The sequence below is a fragment of the Portunus trituberculatus genome, chromosome 39, assembly GCF_017591435.1.
Source record: "Portunus trituberculatus isolate SZX2019 chromosome 39, ASM1759143v1, whole genome shotgun sequence".
Taxonomy (NCBI): Eukaryota; Metazoa; Arthropoda; class Malacostraca; order Decapoda; family Portunidae; genus Portunus; species Portunus trituberculatus.
This window is the reverse complement of record NC_059293.1, coordinates 7,657,627-7,680,779: the sequence shown is the minus strand read 5'-3', so window position 1 is coordinate 7,680,779 and position 23,153 is coordinate 7,657,627. Positions and strand designations below refer to the sequence as shown.

General features: G+C 37.5%; 2 protein-coding genes across 5 annotated transcripts in view; one reads left to right on the top strand and one right to left on the bottom strand.

The window, feature by feature from the left end:
* The window catches only part of LOC123515660 (RING finger and CHY zinc finger domain-containing protein 1-like), a 275,093-nt gene that overhangs the window by 58,786 nt on the left and 193,154 nt on the right, over positions 1 to 23,153 (bottom strand). The window lies entirely within an intron of this gene.
* The window catches only part of LOC123515662, a 74,702-nt gene continuing 51,996 nt past the window's right edge, over positions 448 to 23,153 (top strand). For all 3 annotated transcript variants that reach the window (XR_006677953.1, XR_006677952.1, XR_006677950.1), the window contains exon 1: positions 448 to 1,018. The gene's annotated coding sequence lies outside the window, so the exon portion shown is untranslated. The remainder of the gene's footprint in view (positions 1,019 to 23,153) is intronic.

The window sequence follows — 23,153 nt, the reverse complement described above, 5'->3', positions numbered from 1 at the left end:
GGGGATCATGTCTTGTTTAACTATAGTAAATTTCTTATAAAAACTATCATGCAATGCTATACATAATTATAAATCTAATAAATTTAAGTGCTTATCTAATCTGTTTTTAAACATTGTCAAACTAGTGCTATTTACAACCGTCTCTGGCAATGCATTCCAGAAGTCTACCACCTTATGACTAAAGAAATATTTTCTTATATCTAACCTGCAGCCTTGCTTTCTAATCTTCCTGCCATGATTTCTAGTCCTATTTCCCTCCTCTAAGGTAAAGAAAGATCTCACATCTATGTAGTTTGTATCTGAGAACATTTTAAATAACTATCATATCCCCTCTTATACATCTCCTCTCAAATGAAAACATCTTTAATTCCTTTAATCTATCTCTATACTCCAGGCGCTTTAATGCTGGTATCATCCTAGTTGCTCTTCTCTGAACTGCTTCTAACATGTTGATATCCTGCCTATAGTGGGGTGACCAGGCCTGTATGCAATACTCTAAATACTCTAGTTGTTAGTTATTGTTTCAAGTATGGGTGAATGGTTTGCCTCAGGCAACAGGCGCGGGGTGATGTTGCCAAGTGTGAGTGCGGGGTTGAGGGACAGGGTTGCCAACTGCCGATTTTCACTGCCAAATTTAACCAGTTTTGGCAGTAAAACGTGTGTTTGGCAGTGAAAAACGACAATTTGGCATTTGGCATAAAAAAAATTTCTCAATTTGGCAGTCAAGAAACCGAGTGATGCAATTTTGGTTAGTATTTTGTAATGAAATATTATTCTCGGCAAACAACCAAGCCCATGCCTTGGATACACATTACAATACGCGTACGGCTCTGGTATTCTCGGGCTCTCGCAAGTCTCAACTCTCAAGCCCGTCACCGCCAGTAGTCACTCAGTACATTCTGTTGCTCGCACGCTTCTGAACTCGCCACGATGTCTAAGTGGAAAGGACAGTACGATTCTGGCAGAAAGTACCAGGATGCATGGGAGAAGGACTTCCCATGGTTAACAAAGGCGAAAGGTGGAACAGAATCAGCATTTTGTAAAGTGTGTCAGAAAATTCTGCAGCCCAGGAAAACTACCATTAAATTGCATGCTGATACTAAAGAACATAAAGTGCATGTTGGAGCAATCAGTTCAGTAAGAAAAAAATTATTTGAGAGAGGTGGTCCTTCCAGGATTCAGACACCCACTCATTCACTTAAGAAAGCTGAGCTGCAGCTTGCAGTGGTTGTTTTTGGTCACAGTTCGGTAGCAACTATAGATCACCTCAGTGAAGTGATAAAGAACAACAGTGCAGGAAGTAAACTAGAAAACATGCGGTTGCATCGCACAAAATGCTTTATACGTATTAAATATTAGGATTTGTAAAATTTGGCATTGAAATTCTTAGTCTGGCAGTAAATCTGAATAAATTTGGTAACAGTACACTCACGAGACTTGGCAACCCTGTTGAGGGACGGCAGGAACCAGCGGGGCAGTCGGGGGCTGGACTTGGTTAGTAGCGGATTTAGCTTTCTCGGGATTGTTGTTGGCTGAGTTTGGTATGGGAGAGGTTGTGTGAGCCAGCTATCGTTGTTGTTGTCATCGCCTTGTGGTCTCATTGTTGTTTGGTTGAGAGAGGTAGTAGTTATTACGCTACTACGTGATTACACTGCAGTGATCTGCAAGTCTGCAATTTAATGCAATAGCCCTGGACGGCCATTCACCTCCCGGTCCCCTCCTTGGCAACACACCACAGGGGTTGCATCCTTATTTCTAATTTTAGCCAAAGCCTCCTTAAATCTCCTAAACAGCTCCTCACTCCTTACCTTGCAAATGTCATTCCCCTCCGCGCTGAGGAAAACAATGGGTTTGGTCCCGTCCGCCAAACACGTGTCCAGCTGATCACTCACCCTCTCAATTCCGGCCCCGGGGAGGCACACTCTCCTCCTCTTCCCGTCCTTGTCACAAAACGCAGCGTCCAAATGCCTCACCTGACTGTCACCGATAAGCAGTACCTTACCTGTGGGTAGGGACCCTTCTACCCCTGACCTCGTCGCTACCCGCCTCCTCTTTCTCCTCCTCCACTCCCTCCAACACAGCGAAGGAATTTTCCGTTTCCACTCGCTGTGTAGCCCTTACGACCTTATGCCGCTTTGCACCAGAAGACACCACTCGCCAGTCCTCCTGGCCCTTCGTCTCATTACACTGCAGGAACCGCCACTTCCTTAGTAGCTGAGTTCACTCGGCAGAACTCGGCCTGCAGGTCAGAGATTCGGCCTCGAAACTCCTCAGTCCTCCCTCACCTCCGAGATCCTTTGATGGAACTCCGCCTCCACCTCTGAGACCATAACGAAGGCCTCGAGAATAGGAGTACTAATTTTTAACACAACCAGCCGAAACCGTAGGAAAAGCAGGGAAAATCATCTCTACGTAAAAATGCCAGCAGATCACACACCACTAACGGAGACTATCAGAGACACGTCTGACCACTAGGAAGGTTGACCTTAAACAAACTGCAATAGTGACTAAGGCCTTTGTCAGCAGGCCGTTAGTCTGAAAAAGCTTACCGTCTACAAGCTTCCCATGCAAACTCATGGCCTTAGTTATGGTAGGGTTGGTCACAGGCACCGTCAGGATGATTTACAGTCACTCCGGCTCCTAGTTCCACCGGCCCTCAGTCACTGCGGCCCCCAACCCTACGTAGTAACTCCGGCCTACCACCCTAGTCACCCCGGCCTACCACCCTGGTCACTCCGGCCCACCAATTGTACTATGTAATCTAGAAAGGAATATAGTAACAGGCTTTCTCTTTTATTAAATGATTACGTAGTAGAGTCATACATGTACACAATAACTACAACTAACTTAATCCAAATATGTATGCATGTAAATTGCACATAAAAATGGATAAATAATATTACTGAAACCACAATAAAATAAACGAATGCATACAATCAATAGAAATGCCCAAACAAGGCTCATCACACCCTCCCCACAACAATATGGGAGCACTGACTGGCTTCATCGTGATGTAAACAACACCTCGCCTCCGTAGTTCAAAAGCTCTTTGATAATTATATAGTAACAAATTACATAAAATACAATAAATATAGTACGATATAATAATTCTAGTACAATGTCAGTATCATATATATATATATATATATATATATATATATATATATATATATATATATATATATATATATATATATATATATATATATATATATATATATATATATATATATATATATATATATATATATATATATACTCGTGTGAAAAAAATCAAGTAGCCTATACTGATACTAAAATATAATATATCTGTATACAAAAGTATGCATCTAAGTAAAAAAAAAAAAATTAGTCAGCCTACTGATACTAAAATATATCGGTATACTAAAGTATGCATCTAAGTATATAAAAAAAAAATTTTTTAAATCAGGCAACCTACTGGTACTAAAATATATGTATATGTATACAAAAGTATGCGTCTAAGTAAAAAACACACTCGATCATATTGCAAACTAAACACTAGGTCCACTTAGCCTGGAACATGCTTTTAATAATTGGTCAGTGATAAGGTCATGCTGTTCATACTTGTTCCATAATACAAATATTCGTCCTTGTAGAGATCGGTATTTTCGTCTCTGACAACAAATAGTTTGCTGTCCTTGACCAAACGCACTTGAACCTGTACATTTTTGGCTTCTTTGAAGAGTAGTAATAGTGAAGTAATAGTGTCGATCCATGGGTCTGCAGTAGCTCAGGGGGCAATGAAGCTGACTTACGATCTAATGGACCAAAGTTCGATACCCGCTGATCAGGAAGTAATTTTTGGTTTTGAAACCCGAAACTATTACACGTGTAAGAGAAAGAGAGAGAGAGAGAGAGAGAGAGAGAGACTATATGAAGAACAACTTTCTTTGAAAGAATGGGGCGGACCATGCGTGGGTAATCCTATTGCGCAATGCCAGGAAGCCATGGTGAAACACACACACACACACACACACACACACACACACGCGTGCAGCCAGGGAGGCCGGAGTGACCAGGGCCGGAAAAACTAGGGGCCGAAGTGACCAGGGCTGGAGTGACTTGCTTCGGTCACGGTCAGGTTTGAGACGTTACTCGGGAGCTTGATCGACCCACAGGTTGACTTCACACTGTCTGCCTGTGGACAACGACGAAGGCTGGAGTTGAGGATGGTGGCCAAGTGAGCTGACAGAGGCTCACCCTTCTCCTCCTCACCATAGAAGTTGCCAGAAAATTCTCCAAAGCTTTCATGAAATCCTCGTCCACATTCTCACCGCGGGCAAGCTGGTCCAAATCATCAAGAGGGTCTGGCTGACTGGCCTGAAGCTGCCCCTCCTCTTCCTCAGAGGAAGAGAGCATGAAACCCGCTGAAGTTGGTACCAGTAACAATTGACTTCAAAGGTTGTACAGGAGCCTTGTCCAGTCTGTCAATAAGGCCAGAAAGATGAGTAGAGTTGGTCCACGGCAGCACTCTCCCCAGACACAGATGGGAGCTCAGCCGACGTGGCAACATGGCTGAGCCCAGCAACAGGTGAAGGCGGGAAAGCGCATGGCTGGCGATGACCGACCCCGTTTCCCCGACGAATCTAAGCCATCCATTTCCCCACTGCAATGCTTCTTCCCACTCGACGATGAAGAACCAGAACGCCGGGGTGTGGGGCAAGCGGGTCCCGTGCCAGACATCATCACACTGCTCAACAAAGGAGACAGAGGGGTCAGGCAGGCGCTATATGTTGTCATGGTAGGGCAGCAGGAAGCCAGTCACTGCGCCAAACTGCATTGTATAAAAACATATTGCAGTACAGTATAAGGGAAAACCGTAGCACATCGAAGCCACTTTCACCCACGGTCAAAGTAGGACTGAAAAGGAGAAGGCTGACCAAGCGAAGCGCGAGTAGAGTTGATGTGGACTGTATGGAGGTAGCCAGTGAACTGACGTTGGATAGGTAGCAGGCAGTGCTTCCATGAGTTGATGAAATCCTACCCTGGATTTTTTTTCGATTTTATCCTAGATTTGAGTGTTTTACCCTAGATTGTCGATGTAAAAAGTGTCACTTATTCGCAGGTAACATCGTTAAATGGGAGAGATTGTAGGCACCAATCGAGAAGTTAGCAACACCCTCCTTCTACACCTCCTCTCAAATAACCACCAATACCACCACAGTGGAACACTGTAACATCACCCTCAACACCAGCATTATCATCATCAACATCACTGGCATCATCATCAACGGCCTCATTATCATCCTCATCATTCAGCACACTGTCACCAACCGACATGTCAACACCCACCCGACATGCCACATACATACGAAGCTCGCCTCATCAGCACACATGCCACATACCACACAACTCCAGACAACACACACAGCTGCATGACCCTCGTCATAACAATATATATAAAACAAATTACCTTATAGAATGGAAATGAAGTTATTCCTTATGATTATGGGAAGAGGCCACCTTCACATAGATTCCAGCTGGTATACAGTTTTAAAATAGCACTACAGCCACTACTGCGGCTGTTCTGTGTGGACTCGTCCTCGCAAGTGACTGACTCTGTGTGTGAACTGTGATCTAACCGTCTGAAGGTCCAAAACGTGTACGCGTAGTAGACGGGTGAGTGGAGACTGGGGAGAAAGGGGATGGGATGGGGGGGTGAAGGGATGATACAAGTCACGGGGATGATTGTGTACATCAATCAAACATGAAAGAAAACCAGCCTGCCACCAGACTGGCTCCATTCCAAGCACACCTATCCATAGGACGGCAGATTACCCTAAAATTACCCTAGTTTATGTATTACCCTAAACACTACCCTAAGAAGGGTCCAATTACTCTAGTTTAGGATATTTTACCCTAAAATAGAAGCACTGGTAGCAGGACATCTCATTGGTACCACTGTGACATCAGTTAAATATCATGACGTGAAATGAATGTTTTTTCTTTTTCTTGTAAAAACTTCTTGAAAGTGTCTGTTCATTATTTCAGCCATTTCCAATTCATTGCTGTATTCATTATTTTCATGAACTAGTTTCTCTATCTCGTGTTTGTTTTTTTAACTTTCCGTTTATATATCTATATAAAAGATCTTTGGCTGATCCTTGCATTTTTCTATTATGTTTTTCTTTTCTCCTCTTCGTATTTTAATATAGTTATTCCTTTCTCTGATGTAGTCTTGCCACTTCCTTGGACGTTTGTCTTTTCTCCATATCTTCCACATTCTATCCCTTCTATCTCTTCCTTTTTCACATGTATGTTGTAGTTTTACAGGGCCTGGGCTTTAAGCTGGTGTGGCTCCGTCTCCATATCTACACTTATCCAATTTTTCTTTATAACTATGTGTGTGTGTGTGTGTGTGTGTGTGTGTGTGTGTGTGTGTGTGTGTGTATTTACCTAGTTGTAATTTTTACAGGGCCTGGGTATTATACTCGTGTGGCCCCGTCTCCAAATCTATACACATCCAACTTTCCTTTAAAACTATGCACACTCCTCGCTGACACCATCCCCTCACTCAAACTATTCCACACTTCCACATATCTCTGCGGGAAACTATATTTCTTCACATCTTTCAAGCATACTCCCTTGGCTATCTTTTTACTATGCAATCTCGTAGTTCTATTTAAATTTTCCCCTTTCAACATCATTTGCTCATTATCCACTTCATCCAATCTGCTCAACAGTTTATAAACCTGTATAAAATCTCCTCTTTCTCTTCTTTGTTCTAAGGTGAACAAATTAATTTCTTTTAATCTTTCCCCATAGGTCATTTCTGCCAATTCCAGAACCATTTTTGTCGCCATTCTCTGCAATCTCTCCAACTTCCTTATATGCTTCTTTTTATAAGGGGACAAAACCACCCTAGCATATTCCAATCTTGGTCTAATTACATTACTAATTAATTTCTTCACCATATCTTTATCCATATAATGAAAGGCTTATCCAATATTTCTAATCAAATTATATATTTCTCCAAACATCTGTCAATATGAACCTCAAACTGCCCATCATCTTGTATTGTCACTCCCAAATCCTTTTCCTTTTCCACCTTTTTCAACACTACTTCTTCACCCATCTTATATAACCCTCTTGGCCATCTTCCACTCTTCCCCATCTCCATTACATGACTTTTGCTCAGATTGAATTCCATCTCCCACCTTTTCCTCCACCCCAAATCCTATCTAGATCTGTCTAAGATTTCATAATCTTCACTCTTCACACACCTACACAATTTTGCATCATCCACAAACAAATTCATATAACTGTTTATTCCCTCTGGCATATCATTAATATAGACAAGGAAAAGTATTGGTGCCAGCACTGAACCTTGTGGGACTCCACTCTCCACCAACAACCAATTCGACTTTGCATCCCTTATTACTGTTCTCATCTCTCTCCACCTCAAATAGTTTTCCATCCACTTTAACACTTTTCCTTCAGTCCTCCATAAATCTCTAATTTCCATAGCAGTCTCATGTGTGGTACCTTGTCAAAAGCTTTTTTAAATCCAAATATACACAGTCCATCCATCCTCTCTCTCTGTATTTTGTCAACCACTCTTGAATAAAAGCTCAGTAGATTTGTTACACATGACCTCCTTTCCTAAAGCCAAATTGATGATCCGATAATAACTTATGATCCTCCAGGAACCGTATCCAATATTTCTTTATCACCCTCTCACAAATCTTACCGACCACACTTGTTAGAGACACAGGTCTATAGTTAAGAGGCTCTTCCTTACTGCCTCCCTTATAAATGGGCACCACTTCAGCTCTTTTCCACTCTACTGGTACTTCCCTGTTTCTAATGAGCACCTTATAATATCATATAATGGATCTATCAATTCTTCTCTATATTCCTTCAATAATTTACCTGAAACTTCATCTGGTCCCATCGCTTTATCATCTTTAAGTTCCTCCAACATTTTATATAACTCCTTTTTAGGTATCTTAATGTCATCCATGTGCACATTTCCTTCCACATTTTGAGGCTTAACAAACATTGTTTCTTTAGTAAATACTTGTTGAAACCTATTATTTAGCAATTCCACAATATTCTTAGGGTCATCTACTATCCCTTGTTCTCCTTTTAATCTTTCAATGAGCTCTCTCTTTTTAAGTTTACCATCTTTTTCAAGTTTTCTTTCTTCCTCTTTCCTTACCCTCACATACTCATTTCTCGCCACTCTATAATTCTCCTTATTTAGTATGTTCCTGTTCTTTTTCCATCTTTTCCAAGCCACATCTCTGTTTTCTTTAGCCTTAACACAAATTACATTAAACCAATCCTTTCTTCCTTCCTCTCTCAGTTTATACTTTGGTACAAATTTCATAACTCCTTCTTTATAATATTTCATAAAAATCTCATATTTTATTTGCACTTCTCTAATTTGTAACATCTCCCAATCTAATGTTCTAAAAGAATTTTTCAAATTTTCTGTGTCCATCTTTCTATAATTCAATCTACCACTCCTGTATGTCTCATCTCTCCTTCGCTGTGTTATTGCCATCTGCATTTCCATAACCACATGATCACTCTTCCCAAAGGACATTTATATTGTATATCTCCACATAGGTACACTTCTCTTGTTAACACCAAATCCAGTCTAGCCGGTTCATCATCTCCTCTATATCTAGTATTTTCTTCACCCTCTGTTCCATCATATTTTCCATCATTAGATTAAGAATCTCTCTCCCATGCTTCCTCTCCAACACCACTTACTAGATTTTCCCAATCCACCTCCTTACAATTAAAATCTCCTACTAGTATCACCTTTCTTTTTCCAGATAATACACTTTCCAAACTCTGTAAAGTATCCTTGATCATATTGTCGTATTCCTTAATGTCCAAGAATTTGTTTTAGGAGGTACATAGGTCACCATGATTATTAATTCTTTTCCATCACTTTTAACCTTATGCTTATCACTTCTGCATTGTTCTTCCCATACCAAACCTTATCCACATTTATCTCCTTCGTCATAATCATAACTCCTCCACCTTTACTCTCTATCCTTTCTCCATATATTATATTTATTATCCAAATTTACCTTTGTTTTTCATGCAATTTTGTCTCAGTCAAACACACTATATCAGGCTTCTCCACCATCATATAGTCTTGCAATTCCAATCTACTTGACAGTATCCCATCTATATTAGTATACATTACGGTCCACCCACTGCTCCCTCTAGGGGTTCCTCCGCATTCCTTTCCACATACCATTTTCTGACTCTCCTATAACTCTCCAAAAAATTTTTCTTTTCCTCTTCAGACCGCTCATCATTTTTCCTTCTCGCCTCTTCCAACAATTCCTTATATCTTTCTCTCTTCCTCATTTCTATTTTTTCTTACATACACCTCTTTACAACCTTCTACCTCTCTTAATTTTGATGTTCTATATAAAATGTCCTCCGCAGATTGTTGTGACTTCAGTACTACTTTAATCGGTCTCTTTACTCCTCCTTATAGGGACCCAGTCTATGGATCTCTTCCACTTCTTCTTGTAGGTCTTTTTTTCATCATCATTTAGATTTTTAACAGATCTCTTACTGTTTTCAATTCTTCCTTAATTCTCTTAGGCTTATATGTTATATTTTGTTCTTTCATCCCAAATATTAACACACTTTCTTCTTTTCTGCTATTTCTCTTATCAATGTTTCCTTATTCTTCATAACATTAACCAGTTCCTTGGACCTTTCTTTTTGTCTTCCTTCAACTGATCTTTAATTATTTCTTGTAATCCAACCATCTCTGCTTCCTCGACTCAGTCCATTGTGTTTTCTTCAGTTCCCATTCTTTCAAATTTCTCATTTGCTCACTGATCATTTCCTTAAAGTCATCTTTCTCCTTTACTTTTTCTCCATTTTCTCCTCCAACCGTCTCTTATATTTTTCAACCTCCTCTCAAGTGTGCATTCTCATCCACCAATCGTTTTCATTTTCCTCCAGTCTCTTAACTTTCCTTCAAAGCCTTGTGGAATTCTCTATCCTGCTCCTCCTCACTCCTCTGAACTTTTAATTCCTTCACCAAATCCTCAAATTTCTTCTCAACATTACCAATCTACCTTGCATGATCCTGATGATGGACTCATACTTTGAATGATTGATTTTGATTTTAATCCCTGAGCTTCATCAGCATATTTTGAATTTGGTAACTTGTTTCTTACTGGTCTATCCATTTTTTCATCACTCTTCCTGGGAACATGTGGGTGTGTGGGTGGTGGCGGCCAGGCTGTTTGTGGGCTGGCCTCTGTTTCCAAGTGGCTATTCCTGCGCTGTCGTTTGGAGTGCGTTGGTTCCAAGGTATAATCACTGCAATCTTGCACCTCGTTAACCCTGAGGTCATGTGTGTCTTCAGGACGGAATGGCAGGTAATCACAAGGTCAGGTGATGTGAGGTCAGGTCACAGGGCTGAGATATGGACGTGTGGAGGGTGTGAGGCGGAGCAGCAGCGTGTTCACTGAGTGTGTGTGTAATTACCTAGTTGTATTTACCTAGTTGTAGTTTTACAGGGCGTGGGCTTTATGCTCGTGTGGCCCCATCTCCATATCTACACTTATCCAATCTTACTTTAAAAGTATGCACACTCGTTGCAGACACTACTTCTTCATTTAAACAGTTCCACGTCTCAATACATCTTTGCAGGAAACTATATTTTTTAACATCTCTCAGACATCTTCCTTTTCTCAGCTATTTACTATGCGATCTTGTGCTTCGAATGTCATATTCTTCTCTCAGGATCAGTTTCTCATTATCCACTTGATCCATTCCGTTGATCAATTTAAAAACTTGTATCAGGTCTCCTCTCTCCCTTCTTTGTTCCAGGGTTGGTAGATCCATAGCCTTTAGTGTGTGTGTATTTACCTAGTTGTAGTTTTACAGGGCCTGGGCTTTATGCTCGTGTGGTCCCGTCTCCATATCTACACTTATCCAATTTTTCTTTAAAACTATGTACACTCTTTGCTGATACCACTTCCTCACTCAAACTGTTCCAAGTCTCAACACATCTTTATGGAAACTAAATTTTTAACATCTCTCAGACATCGTCCCTTCCTTAGTTTCTTACTATGCGATCTTGTGCTTCTAAAGTCATATTCTTCTCTCAGGATCAGTTTCTCATTATCCACTTCATCCATTCCGTTAATCAATTTATAAACTTGTATCAGATCCCTCTCTCTTCTCTGCTCCAAGGTTGGTAGATCCATTGCCTTTAGTCTCTCCTCATATGCCATCCCTTTAAATTCTGGAACCATTCTTGTAGCCATTTTTGTAGTCTCTCTAATTTTCTTATGTGTTTCTTTTATGGGAGTCCACACAACTCCTGCATATTCCAATCTAGGTCTTATTTTAGTACTTATCAATTTCTTCATTTCCTTGTCCATATAGTGAAATGCTACTCCAATATTCCTTAGCAAATTATACGTCTCTGAAAATTCTATCAATATGGCTAACCGGTTGATTATTTTCTTCCATTGTCATTCCCAAGTCCTTTTCCTTTTTTTACTTTTTCTAGTTCTACTCCATCTCCCATCTTATAGATTCCCACTGGTCGTCTTTCACTTTTTTCCCATTTCCATGACATGGCTTTTGTCCACATTGAATTCCATCTCCCATTTTTTGCTCCATTTCCAGATCTTGTTTAAGTCTTCCTGTAGTATTTCACAATCCTCTTTTGTTTAATGACTCTGCACAGTTTCGCATCGTCCAAACAGATTTATGTAGCTGTTCACTCCTCTGGCATGTCATTTATATATACGAGAAAAATATTGGTGCCAATACTGACCCCTGTGGCACTCCGCTGTCTACTGTTCTCCACTTGGACTTCATATCTTTAACTATCGTCCTTATTTCTCTCCTCTTAAGTAATTCTTCATCCATCTCAATGTGCTTCCTTTTAAGCCACCCTTCTCCTCTAACTTCCATAGTAATCTTTCATGTGGCACTTTATCAAAAGCCTTTTTTAGATCTAAATAAATACAGTCAATCCATCCCTCTCTCTCTTGTACTTTATCAACTATTCTAGAGTAGAAACTCAATAAATTTGTCACACATGACCGACCTTTTCTAAAACCAAATTGGCTATTTGATAATATTTTGTTGTCTTCAAGAAACTCGATCCATTGCTTCTTTATTACTTTTTCACACATCTTGCATATTACACTAGTTAGTGATACCGGCCTGTAATTTCCTTCCTTCCGCTCTTATATATGGGAACCACCTCAGCTCTTTTCCACTCCACTGGCACTGTTCCATTTTCTATTGAGCATTTTATGATGTTGTATATTGGACTTGCTAGTTCTTCCCTACATTCTTTCAGTATTCTGCCTGAGACTTCATCCGGTCCCATTGCCTTTTCCTCATCCAATTCCGTCATCAACTTTTTTATTTCAAGCTTGGTTACTTTAATCTCTTTCATATAGACAGTCTCTCTATTACCCTGTGGTCTTTCAAATTTGGATTCCTTAGTAAAGACCTCATGAAATTTACTATTTAACAGTTCTGCCATACTTTTGGGTCTTCCACCATTCCGTTTCTCCTTTTAACCTTTCTATTGTTTCTTTTGTCTTATTTTTCCATTTATGAATCTGTAGAACAATTTTGGTTGTTCCTTACATTTTTCGACAATGTCCTTTTCATAGTTCTTTTCTTCTTCCTTTCTCACCTTAGCATATTCATTTCTTGCTGTTTTGAAGTTTTCCTTATTTTCTGGATTTCTGTTTCTTCTCCACCTTTTCCATGCTCCATCTCGTTTCTCCTTTGCCCTAGCACATCTTGCATTAAACCAATCTTTCTTTCCTTCTTCTTTAGGTCTATATTTGGAACATATTCCTGACCCCAGTTTTGTATATTTCCAAAAATAAGTTATATTTCTCTTGAACCGTTAATGAGTTTTCCATCTCCTCCCAGTTTACGTTTTAAAATAGTTCTTGAGATTCTCAATATCAGCCTTTCTGTAATTTAATCGGTCTCCTTTGTATGATTCATCTCTATCTTCCTTTCCTTCTTCTATATCCATCTCTAATATTACATGGTCACTCTTTCCCAATGGGCACTTGTATCTTATATCATCGTTAATTGGTATATCCCTTGTAAAACTAGGTCTAATCTTGCCGGCTCATCGTTTCCTCTGAATCTTGTGTTTTCCTTTACTCTTTGGACCATCAAATTATCTATCATTAGGTTCAGGAATCTATCTCCCAGGCATCTTCCCCATACCACTTTCATAATTTTCCCAGTCTACCTCCTTACAGTTGAAATCTCCTATCAATATCACCTTTCTCCTTTCCTTAATGATTCTTGTAAGACTCCTTATTGTGTCATCTATCATGTCTCTATATTCTTGGTTAGTCCATGAGTTTGTTTTTGGTGGCACATATGTTCCAGTGATTGTTAACTCCTTTTTGTTAATATGCATCTTAACATACAGTATTTCTGATTTTCCTTCCCCAAACCCCACTTGATTTACCACTATCTCCTTCCTTAACATCATCATGACTCCTCCTCCTCCTTTACCCAGTCTCTCTCTCCTCCATATATTATACCTTTTATCTATGTCTATTTTTATTGCCTCATTTAACTTTGTTTCCACCAGGCATTATCGTCTTATCAACTCTTCTCCTCTAACTGACTGTCTTGATTCTTTAAGTCACCGCCGCAATGTTGCATCTTTATCTGTCTTCTATGTTTTCATGTGTCTGCTCTTCTGAACTTCTAACTGCATGTTTCCTTCTGTTTCAAAGACTCTCTTCTTTTCATTATTCTGTCCATCTTCCTAATGCAAGTTCCAGTATCTTCATCCTTCATTCCCACTTAAACTCTGGAACTCTCTACCTGTGTCTGTATTTCCACCTGCCTATGACTTAAACTTTAAAAGATGTCAAGACATCTTCTTAACTGGACCCTCCTTTTAGATTTTTCTGTTTTTCTCTTTCTATTTTCTTTAACACTCATTCATTTTTTTTTTCAACACTGTTTTTCTTCATGCTTGTAATGTCATACAATATCTGGTTCTTCTTTCTTTATGTAATCTCTTAATTCTAATTTACTAGATAAAATCCATCTATGTTTGTATACATCATTTTTAATCTCTTGTTCTTATCATTTTAGTTAAACTTGCTCCATTCTTTTCTCTTCTTTCTCTTTTATATACCATTTCCTTATCCTGTCTCCTATAATTCTCCAAAAAAATGCCTTCTTCTCCTCCTCTGACCTTTCATTATTTTTTTTCTCTTGCTTCTGCCACCAGTTCATTGTGTCTCTTCCTTTCCTCCTCGTTTCTATTTTTCTTTATATATATATCTTTGCAACCTTCTGTTTCTCTGAGTTTCTTTTTCATATAGTACTTCTTCTGCTGCTGCTTGTGATTTTAGTAATATCTTAATTGGTCTCACTGTTCCTTCTTGATATGGTCCCATTCTATGGATTTCTTCTACTTCCTCTTCTAAGTTCTGTCTATCCTCGTCATTCAGATGTTTTAGTAGGTCTTTTACTGATTTCATTTCGTCTTTTTCCCTTCTTGGTCTATATTTAACATTTTTTCTTTCAGTCCAAAAATAATTACACTCTTCTTTTTTCCAATTTCTCTTACTAAATTTTCTTTTTCTTGAGGACTCCTATCATTTTGCTTGTCATATTTTCATCTCTTTCTTTGAACTGTTCTTGAAATACTTCTTGAAATGATTCCTTGTCTTTCTTATCTTGGATTCTCCATGCTTGTACTTCTTTTTTAATCACGTCTTGTACTCTTTCTTCTTCTTTGTTAACTAGATCTTTTAGCTTTTCTTTTTCTTTCTCTTTTCAGTCCTTCTTCCATCAATTTCTTATAGTTCGCTATTTGGACTTTTAATTCTTCATTTTGGTTCTTAGCCTAGTTTCTTTTCTTCCACTCTTTTTATCCTTTCTTTCAATTTCTGGAGCTCTTTATCCTGTTCTTCATTCTCTTTCATTCCCATACTCTCCTTTATCAATTTATCTAATTTCGTTCATAGTTAAGACTCTATCAAATAGTGAAGTTTCTTTATCAAAGCCTTCAAATTCTCCTCCTCCCTCACCAACATTGTCATCATCAGCTTTCATTCTTTCCTTGTCACATACCTGCATTTCATAATATCTTTTTTTTTTTTTTTTTTTTTTTTTTTTATGTTTGTAAAATCAAAGAAGATATCATCATCAAGACTGGACTTGGTCTTTAGTACAGAGCCAATTCATTAAGATATATCCCTTTAGCAAAGAGTGATCATCAGTTTTATTCAATATCTCTAGAAGAAATGAAGAATATGTGGAAGATGGAATTATGCCAAGACAGATTTTGGAAACCTAAAGAAATTCTTTCAAGAGACTTATGAAATTCAAGTCTAAGAGCATGAAAAGTGGAAGGAATTTATAAAATATACAAAGAAGGTGAGAAAAATTTGTACCAATAAGACAACATAGAGAAGTTGGAAAGCAGGACTTTTAACGATAGATGTGAAAAGGCTAGAACAAGAAAAGAGGATCATATGGAGAAGGAAAAGACATTAAGCTTTACAAAAGAGCAAGAATGTGTTGATTAGAAGAGAAGAAAGAAAGAAACAAGAAAAGGATATAATTGATCCAACCACTTTTTACAGACATGTGAACAACAACATCAAAAATAGAGAAAGTATTGAAAGTTTAGAAGTAAATTTTATACTGAAGATCCCATCAGACTATGAATATGCTTTTAATTTCAAAGGAGACTCTTTTCAACCACTGTAATGGAACAGAAAATTATGAAGGAGTTTCAAGTAACTAAGATCAAGAACATGATTTTAGAAGTGAGAAAAGCTGTCCTGATTATCAGGATTTTAAGAGAATGCAACTTCATTTGTTTGTGAGTAATTGATCCTCATTAATATCCCCAAGACTAAAAAGAGCTAACATTGTCCCAATCTATAAATCAGGTAACAAGAGAGACCCATTGAACTATAGACCAGTGTCACTTACAAGTGTGGTAGCTAAGATTTATTGAAGACTAGATGGACAGACTTCTTGGAGAAAATGACATACTTTGTGAGTGTCAATTTGGTTTTAGGAAAGGGCGTCATGCACGACAAACCTGATATGTTACTATTCATATAGATGTAATACAGGAAAGAGATTTCTGATAATATATCTATTTCCTTTGATAAGGTACCACACCAGAGACTTCTCTTTTTATCAGTGCAGTTTACTCAAAATCTTATACTTTTTTAAGAAGAAATGAGAACAATAATTAAGGACAGACCATCAGAATATTTATATTCCACATCAGTGTTCACCTAATGTTCCAGTCTCATAAATGACATTATTTCCAGTTATGTGAGCCTATTTCAGACATGCTTGTTCTAAAAGTGAGATGTCAAAGATTCTTCTACTCCAGGAAGACTTGGAATATGGAAATCTGTCATCAAATTTCAACACCTGCAAGAAAATAGAGTTTCAAGAGTGAAAGAAGAATCATATGTACAAGATAGGAAATGAAGACATCCAGTCATGAAGAAAAAGACCTTTGACAATTCCAATGACCTATCCCAGAGATATCTATTAGAAGTATTGAACTTATTGAGGAACATAAGAGTCTTATCTAGATGAAGAAATGATGAAGTAATTCTGCAATGATCCAGGCTTGAATATGCAACAATCAGTCTCATACTTCACACATCTAAACTGTACAGACTCATCACTTCCTGACTTAAGAGATTTTTCTTATGAAGACAGACTGAAAAGAATGCTTCCAACCCTCAGACCTGATAGCAATATCATTGATTCTTATAAAGATCTTTATTTATTGTCACATCTTCCACTTATGAAATGTTATCTTCCTCATAGAATCATAATAGTTTCTTTTCACTATTCATGTTTTCTCTCATTAATAGATATCAACAACACTCTTTTTCCCTTGTTCTTTATCTTTTCCACACACACACACACACACACACACACACACATCTCTCTTAGTTTTAGATCAAGATTTCTGTATTTATTTATCTCTTTTGATAAAGTACATTCTATGTTATCTTCTTACACATTTATATGGATTCTTTTACTTTGATCTCCTTGAAGTCAAGTCCACATCTTTCACTTCACCTTTTTTCTCATATAAATGACATGCCAGAATCACTCATTCTGTTTTCATCCACTTTCAGAGTCATTCATTGTTCTCAGGAAGACTTCAAGATCTTCTATTTCTTTCTACCTGACCTGTGTGTCATGTATCTCACCTAGTTGTATGTACCTAGTTGTAGTTTTACAGGGCCTGGGCTTTATGCTCGTGTGTGTGTGTGTGTGTGTGTGTGTGTGTGTTCACCTAGTTCACCTAGTTGTAATTTTACAGGGCCTGGGTATCATATTCGTGTGGCTCTGTCTCCATATCTACACACATCCAACTTTCCTTTAAAACTATGCAGACTCCTCGCTGACACCACCTCCTCACTCAAACCATTCCACACCTCCACACATCTTTGTGGGAAACTATATTTCTTCACATCCTTCAAGCATATTCCCTTGGCTATCTTTTTACTATGCGATCTCATAGTTCTATTTAAGTTTTCCTCTCTCAACATCATTTGCTCATTATCCACTTCATCCAGTCCGTTCAACAGTTTATAAACCTGTATTAAATCTCCTCTTTCTCTTCTTTGTTCCAAGGTAAGCAAATTCATTTCTTTTAATCTCTCCTCATAGGTCATTTCTGCCAATTCCGGAACCATTTTTGTTGCCATTCTCTGCAATCTCTCCAACTTCCTTATATGCTTCTTTTTATAAGGGGACCAAACCACTCCAGCATATTCCAATCTTGGTCTAATTACCGTACTAATTAATTTCTTCATCATATCTTTATCCATATAATGAAAGGCTAATCCAATATTTTTATCAAATTATACGTTTCTCCAAACATCTTATCAATATGAGCCTCAAACTGCCCATGGTCTTGTATTATCACTCCCAAATCCTTTTCCTTTTCCACCTTTTTCAACACTACTCCTTCACCCATCTTATATGACCCTCTTGGCCGTCTTCCACTCTTCCCCATCTCCATCACATGACTTTTGCTCAGATTAAATTCCATTTCCACCTCTTGCTCCACTCCCAAATCTTATCCAGATCTGCCTGTAAAATTTCACAATCTTCTTCACTCTTCACACACCTACACAACTTCGCATCATCCGCAAACAAATTAATATAACTGTTTACTCCCTCTGGCATGTCATTAATATATACAAGGAAAAGTATTGGTGCCAGCACTGAACCTTGTGGGACTCCACTCTCCACCACCAACCAGTCCGACTTTGCATCCCTTATTACCGTTCTCATCTCCTCCATCTCAAGTAGTTTTCCATCCACTTTAACACTTTTCCTTTCAGTCCTCCATAAATCTCTAATTTCCATAGCAGTCTCATGTGAGGTACCTTGTCAAAAGCTTTCTTTAAATCCAAATATACACAGTCCATCCATCCCTCTCTCTTGTATTTTGTCAACCACTCTTGAATAAAAGCTCAGTAGATTTGTTACACATGACCTCCCTTTCCTAAAGCCAAATTGATGATCCGATAATAACTTATGATCCTCCAGGAACCGTATCCAATATTTCTTTATCACCCTCTCACAAATCTTACCGACCACACTTGTTAGAGACACAGGTCTATAGTTAAGAGGCTCTTCCTTACTGCCTCCCTTATAAATGGGCACCACTTCAGCTCTTTTCCACTCTACTGGTACTTCCCTGTTTCTAATGAGCACCTTATAATATCATATAATGGATCAATCAATTCTTCTCTACATTCCTTCAATAATTTTCCTGAAACTTCATCTGGTCCCATCGCTTTATCATCTTTAAGTTCCTCCAACATTTTATATAACTCCTTTTAGGTATCTTAATGTCATCCATGTGCACATTTCCTTCTACATTCTGAGGCTTTACAAACATTGTTTCTTTAGTAAATACTTGCTGAAACCTATTATTTAGCAATTCCGCTATATTCTTAGGGTCATCTACTATCCCTTGCTCTCCTTTTAATCTTTCAATGGACTCTCTCTTTTAAGTTTACCATTTATGAACCTGTAAAACAATTTTGGATGTTCCTTACTCTTGTCTACAATATCTTTTTCAAATTTTCTTTCTTCCTCCCTCCTTACCCTCACATACTCATTTCTCGCCACTCTATAATTCTCCTTATTTAGTATATTCCTGCTCTTTTTCTATCTTTTCCAAGCCACATCTCTCTTTTCTTTAGCCTTAACACAAGTTGCATTAAACCAATCCTTTCTTCCTTCCTCTCTCGGTTTATACTTTGGTACAAATTTCATAACTCCTTCTTTATAATATTTCATAAAAATCTCTTTTTTTTTTTGCACTTCTCTGATTTGTAACATCTCCCAATCTAATTTTCTGAAATAATTTTTCAAACTTTCTGTGTCCATCTTTCTATAATTCAATCTACCACTCCTGTATGTCTCATCTTTCCTTTGCTGTGTTGTTGCTATCTGCATTTCCATAACCACATGATCACTCTTTCCCAAAGGACATTTGTATTGTATATCTCCACATAGGTACACTTCTCTTGTTAACACCAAATCCAGTCTAGCCGGTTCATCATCTCCTCTATATCTAGTATTTTCCTTCACCCTCTGTTCCATCATATTTTCCATCATTATATTAAGAATCTCTCTCCCATGCTTCCTCTCCAACACCACTTACTAGATTTTCCCAATCCACCTCCTTACAATTAAAATCTCCTACTAGTATCACCTTTCTTTTTCCAGATAATACACTTTCCAAACTCTGTAAAGTATCCTTGATCATATTGTCGTATTCCCTTAATGTCCAAGAATTTGTTTTAGGAGGTACATAGGTCACCATGATTATTAATTCTTTTCCATCACTTTTTATCCTTATGCTTATCACTTCTGCATTGTTCTTCCCATACCAAACCTTATCCACATTTATCTCTTTCTTCGTCATAATCATAACTCCTCCTCCACCTTTACTCTCTCTATCCTTTCTCCATATATTATATTTATTATCCAAATTTACCTTTGTTTTTTCATGTAATTTTGTCTCAGTCAAACACACTATATCAGGCTTCTCCACCATCATATAGTCTTGCAATTCCAATCTACTTGACAGTATCCCATCTATATTAGTATACATTACGGTCCACCCACTGCTCCCTCTAGGGGTTCCTCCACATTCCTTCTCTCCACATACCACTTTCTGACTCTCTCTCCTATAACTCTCCAAAAAAAAACTTTTCTTTTTCTTCTTCAGACCGTTCATCATTTTTCCTTCTCGCCTCTTCCAACAATTCCTTATATCTTCTCCTCTTTTCCTCATTTCTATTTTTTCTTATGAACACCTCTTTACAACCTTCTATCTCTCTTAACTTTGATGTTCTATATAGGATATCCTCCGCAGATTGTTGTGACTTCAGTATTACTTTAATCGGTCTGCTCACTCCCTCCTTATATGGACCCAGTCTATGGATCTCTTCCACTTCTTCTTGTAGGTCTTTTTTTTCGTTATCATTTAGATTTTTTAACAGATCTCTTACCGTTTTTAATTCTTCCTTAATTCTCTTAGGCTTATATGTTATATTTTGTTCTTTCATCCCAAATATTAACACGCTCTTCTTCTTTTCCGCTATTTCTCTTATCAATGTTTCCTTATTCTTCATAATATTAACCATTTCCTTGGACCTTTCTTTTTTGTCCTCCTTCAACTGATCTTTAATTATTTCTTGTAATCCCACCATCTCTGCTTCCCTCGACTCAGTCCATTGTGTTTTCTTCAATTCCCACTCCCTCTCAAACCTTTCATTCTGCTCACTGATCATTTCCTTAAAGTTGTCTTTCTTTTTTACTACTCTCTCCATTTTCTCCTCCAATCGTCTCTTGTATTTTTCAACCTCCACTCTCAAGTGTGCATTCTCATCCACCAATCATTTTTCATTTTCCTCCAGTCTCCTAATTTAGGACTGCCAAATTTGAGGTCCAAGAAACTTGGGTAACATGAAATTTGAGAGCAAGGTGTACATTACTGTATCACAGAAGGACATTATTTACTCATCGCTATTGATATTTATTGTCAAATTGATAATAAAAACAGTGGTGGATTGTGTTATACAATCATGTTATCATGATGTTCACAAGACTTCCGGTGATCAGAGACAATACTATAATAGCATGTATCCTATCTTAGCACTTATAGGTGATGTCACATGACTTAGAGCCTGTCACAGAGAAGACTCGTGTCTAAAATGCTCGATTTTGTCATACTATGACCTATGTCATTGGCTATAAATGATTTGCAGAATATAAACCTTGGCCTTTAGGAATTAAAAGACTTTGTTGTGAGAATGATAGAGATGTCATTTGCAAATGACCTGGCCTTTCCATCCCAGATTAGTTTGTTATATTGAGAGATTACTGTATTCAGAAACTTCTCTCAATACTAGAATCTTTGGTGATATATATTCATAACAATGCAAAAAATGTGAATACCCTCATGTCTTTATTAAGTATTTCCTCAATACTAGCGTGGAACCTTACTTACCAAATGCCTCCCTTTTCAAATAAATCAGTTTTTTTTTTTAAATAATTCAGTTCATAATTGCTTCAGTTGCCATACCATGATCTGGTTCTTTAACAAAGTTATACCTGACTTCAAATACTAAAAGACAAAGCAAAAGCTGCTGTTTATTACTATTTCATGGTTTTTATAAATATTTCCTTTGTCTTCATATGTTTTGAAAAGAGAGACATTGGGTGAGATAATAATTTAATCTTTAATATAAGTTAAATGTGATCCACGGAACCTCATTATAAGCAAACACTTTTCAGCTCTCAGTAGTCCAATGCCTCTGAGGTTCCACTGTATATAGAAAATCTAAGTTATGCCATTTTATGAACATAATACCTATTGCATTGCACAAATATTTCCAATAGCACTAATACTATTTCCTTAGAAAAAGTTCTACATTACATTGTTACTTGATAAAAACTGTTCTTTGCTTGATCTCACTGATACATCTTTAAGGCTTTGAGTCATGGTTAAAAAGAGATTAAAAAGAATTGCATTGCACAAATATTTCCAATAGCACTAATACTATTTCCTTAGAAAAAGTTCTACATTACATTGTTACTTGATAAAAACTGTTCTTTGCTTGATCTCACTGATACATCTTTAAGGCTTTGAGTCATGGTTAAAAAGAGATTAAAAAGAACATATTGCATTTATGTTAATGAAAAGTAAAGTAAGCATTACATTTCTCACGTCACTGGTGTTGTCTTAATGAATCACATGAACAATTCAACCTAAAGAAAATATAAAATTTCTTGACACTCAAATAAATACATCATTTGCTTTTTTTTTCCTCTTGATTATCTCTTCAAACCAAACATGTCCTGGGAAATGTTGAAGGAGACATGACTATCTGAATTATCTTACCACACATCACTAATACAGTCATAATGCAAATTTAGAGAGAGAGAGAGAGAGAGAGAGAGAGAGAGAGAGAGAGAGAGAGAGAGAGAGAGAGAGAGAGAGAGTTAAATTAAATTAAATTAAAATTAAATTTATTAATTTCCATGAAACATGGTTATTCTGTTACAGACATTATCAAAAGAACAAATACAGAGTAATATATAATAAAGCTGTGATAAAACATTGTCTAAAACATAAAATCAATGATAAAATATTAATAAAGAGTTAAAAACTAATTACAGATATTTTAAAAGTAGTTTTCTTAGGTTAGATTTAAAAGTGGGCAGAGTACCAGAATTAGTAACAATTTTAGGAAGATTATTCCATAACGTTGGCCCATGAACTAAAATAGCTCTACCACCAGAGTCTGTATTTACTTGTGGAACATATAATTGTTCTAGTCATCTTGTTATTACTGATGAATTATTCTTTACTGTGGGATATTGTAGATACCAATTAGTATACTTTCCAGTAGTGGCTTTATAAACAGTTGTACATTTATCAAATACATGCATATCATTTACGGTAAACCATTTTAATTCTTTTAATGTTGGAGACACGTGATCATACTTCCTTAATCCACCGACAACGACCTTGGCTGCAAAATTTTGTAATTTTTGAACTTTAAAGAGAAGAGTTTTATTTGTAGAGCCCC